Below are 3551 nucleotides of genomic sequence, written 5' to 3'. Positions count from 1 at the left end.
TGTCCCGTGTGAGGGTCGAACTCACGACCTTCAGATTATGAGACTGACGCTCTACCACCTGCGCCAACGAGGCTATGCACTTGCATTTTGACAATTGTTTTTTACTGTAAAACTAATTCAACCACAGCCCATTTCCATTAAACTGAACTTGGCTAGGATTTCCAACTAGGACGAGGGTTTCCACCAAGAACTAGACTGTGTAAAAAGCATGCCCGGTGTGAGGATCAAACTCACAACCTTCAGATTACGAGACTGACACGCTACCGCCTGCGCCGATGTGGTGCCTGTCCTAAAATGCTATTTTACTGTCAAATTGATTCAACCACCGGCCATTTCCATCAAACTGAACTTCATCAAAAGAAAAAGTTACTTTTGTCTGAGCATTCTCAAACTAGGGTTTCCAACTCGGGTTCGGGTGTCCAACCAAGGTTCCCAACTGGGGCGAGGATTTCCAACTAGGGCTCGAGTTAGAACTAAATAAAAGTGTGCCTCGTGTGAGGGTCTAAGTCACAACCTTCAGATTATGAGACAGACACGCTACCACCTGCGCTAACGAGGCTATGAATGTTAGGTTTTACAAGCTATTTTACTGTAAAATTGATTCAACCACCGGCCTGTCAAACTCAACTTCATGGACAGAATACTTTATTCTATTCTGAGCAACCTGCTATCTTCTGTAATTGACTATGATTTTACTGTGGACTATGGAAAACAGTGCCGTGTATGAGGGTCGAGCTCACAACCTTCAGATTTTGAGACTGATGCACGACCACTTGCAACAAGGTTATATGTCAATTGCATTACAATTCTCTTTTACTGTAAATTGATTAATCCACAGGCCATTTATGTCTGTAACAACTGTGAACACTTGCCACAAGGCTGCAGTCATCAGAAGTCGTTGCCATGTTTCACTTGGTACAGTCATTCACATGGCTATGTGGCTTAAAGGATAAGGCGTCTGACTTTGGATCAGAAGATTGAGGGTTCAGGTCCTTTCATGGTCATTTTAATATAATTCATATGAAATCAATGACTTTATTTCAGTCTGAACCAACTCTTGTATACTGTCGGAAAGGATTTTGGTCTCTGATTTCTTTTGTTGTTGTGCTGACTCCCCCCCAATCTCCGTTTTCAGTGCAACAAAGAGACAAAAAAAAAAAAAAAATGCTTTCTCTATTGCACACTAGGGCCAGCGTTTCCAACTAGGGCTAGGATTTCCAACTAGGGTTCCAACTCGAGGTAGGGTTTCAAACTAGGAATTCCAACTGGGGCAAGGGTTTCCAATTAGGGTTTCCAACTCGGGCTGGGGTTTTGAACTAGAGACAACATTGAACAGATGCCACTTGTTGGGAACCTTTAAATGTTTAGTCTTATCAACGAATGTGTTTCAGAGGCCAGATTTAAAACGTGGCTGCTGGTTTTCGTGAACCGAACCCATTAAAAAAAAGTGAAAGAATGAAACAATTCTTAATAGGAGAAACCCGGTTAGCTCAGTCGGTAGCGCATGAGACTCTTAATCTCAGGGTCGTGGGTTTGATCCCCACATTGGGCAGCCCACACTTGTTGGGAACCTTTGGTTCTTTAGTCTTATGATGTGTTTCAGAGGCCACACTTTAAGCATTCCTCTATTTGCCCTAACCCATTAAAAAAAAACTGAAAAAGTAAAACAATTCCAAGGTCAAAAAGCCTGGTTAGCTCAGTCGGTAGGGCATGAGACTCTTAATCTCAGGGTCATGGGTTCAAGCCCCACATTGGGCGTCCTTACTTGTTGGGAACCATTGAATTTTTAGACTTATCAAGGCCACACTTAAAACAGGGAGTCTTTCACATGGCGATGTGGCCTAATGGATAAGGCGTCTGACTTCGGATCAGACGATTGAGCGTTCGAGTCCCTTCATAGTCAATTTAATGTGTCGTGCTTTGAAATCAACAACTTTACTTCAGTCTGAACCAACTCTTGATTGATTGATTGAACTTTATTCATCCCACAGCGGGGAAATTCCCTTGTCACAGCAGTGCATATGAGTGCAAGAATAATACGAGTGCAAGAATAAAACAAGTGCCAGAATTACAAAAAAGGGTAAATAACAGACAAGGATAAACACAAGTGCTGCTAGTAGAGACGAAACACATTCATTTTATCAGGTGGCATGCATGTTGTAAAGTCTGACAGCAGAGGGAATGAAGGACCTGCGGAACCGTTCCTTCCTACACCGAGGGTGCAAAAGTCTGCCGCTAAAGGAGCTGCTTAGGAACCGCACAATCTCATGGAGGGGGTGAGAGGTGTTATCCATGATAGATTTAAGCTTAATCAACGTCCTCCTCTCACCCACAACCTCAACGGAGTCCAGGGGACAGCCCAGAACTGAGCTCGCTCTTCTGACCATCTTATTCAGTCTCCCCCTGTCCCGGTCCGTACTGCCCCCACCCCAGCAGACCACAGCGTAGATGATGGCCGAGGCCACCACAGAGTCATAGAAGGTCCGGAGGAGAGCCCTGCACACACCGAAGGACCTCAGTCTCCTCAGCAGGTGGAGGCGACTCTGGCCCTTTTTGTACAGGATATGGATGTGATCAGTCCAGTCCAGTTTGTTGTTAAGGTGAACACCCAGGAATTTGTAGTTCTCCACTACCTCAATGTCCGATCCCTGGATATTCACCGGAGTGAAGATGGGTGCTGTCCTCCCGAAGCTCACAATCAACTCCTTCGTCTTGCTGGTGTTCAGCTGAAGCTGGTTGAGCTCACACCAACTGACAAAGTCCTTGATGACCAACCTATATTCCAGATCATTCCACTCCGCGACATTTCCAACAATGGCCGTGTCGTCGGAGAACTTCTGGATGTGGCAGTGAGCGGTGTCGTGGGTAAAGTCTGAAGTGAACAGGGTGAAAAGGAAAGGAGAGAGCACCGTACCCTGGGGGACACCAGTGCTGCAGCGCACCACGTCGTACTCACATCGATGTAACCTCAAATACTGCGGCCGGTCGGTGAGGAAGTCCGTTGTCCATGCAGCCAGGCGCTCGTCCACACCCGCCTTCTCCATCTTCACCCTAAGCAGTGACGGCTAGATGGTGTTAAAAGCGCTGGAGAAAGAACATGATCCTCCCAGTGCTCCTGTTGTCCTCCAGGTGAAGCAGTGTTCTGTGCAGTAAATAAATCACTGCATTGTCCACCCCAACACCAGGCCGGTAAGCAAACTTCAGGGGGTCCAGCTGCGCTCCCACTAGGGAACGCAGGATGATCCTCTCCATAGTCTTCATCAGGTGGGAAGTCAAGGCAATAGGCCTGAAGTGGTTAGGCTCCTTGGGGCACGGCACCTTTGGTACAGGGACCACGCAGGGGGTCTTCCACAGTACTGGGACCTTGTTCAGGCTCAGGCTCAGGTTGAACAGGTACCTGACCACACCGCTCAGCTGGTCCGCACAGTCCCTGAGCAGTCTCGGCCAGATGCCGTCTGGGCCCGGGGTCTTCCCTGCTTTGATCTTTCTGAGGTGACTCCTCACCTCAAGATCTGTAAAGGAGAGGGGGATGTCGGAAGACCGGGGTGATG

The 3551-nt window shown here is 47.4% G+C and overlaps 1 non-coding gene across 1 annotated transcript; it reads right to left on the bottom strand.

Annotated features, from left to right (window-relative positions):
- Positions 1-73, bottom strand: trnam-cau. The gene has a single exon. It is a non-coding gene; the product is annotated as a tRNA-Met (tRNA).
- Positions 74-3551: the final 3478 nt, after the last annotated feature.

Source organism: Syngnathus acus, unplaced genomic scaffold (assembly GCF_901709675.1).
Source record: "Syngnathus acus unplaced genomic scaffold, fSynAcu1.2, whole genome shotgun sequence".
Classification (NCBI taxonomy): domain Eukaryota; kingdom Metazoa; phylum Chordata; class Actinopteri; order Syngnathiformes; family Syngnathidae; genus Syngnathus; species Syngnathus acus.
The sequence above is the reverse complement of the archived record's forward strand: the minus strand, read 5'-3'. Positions and strand labels throughout refer to the sequence as shown.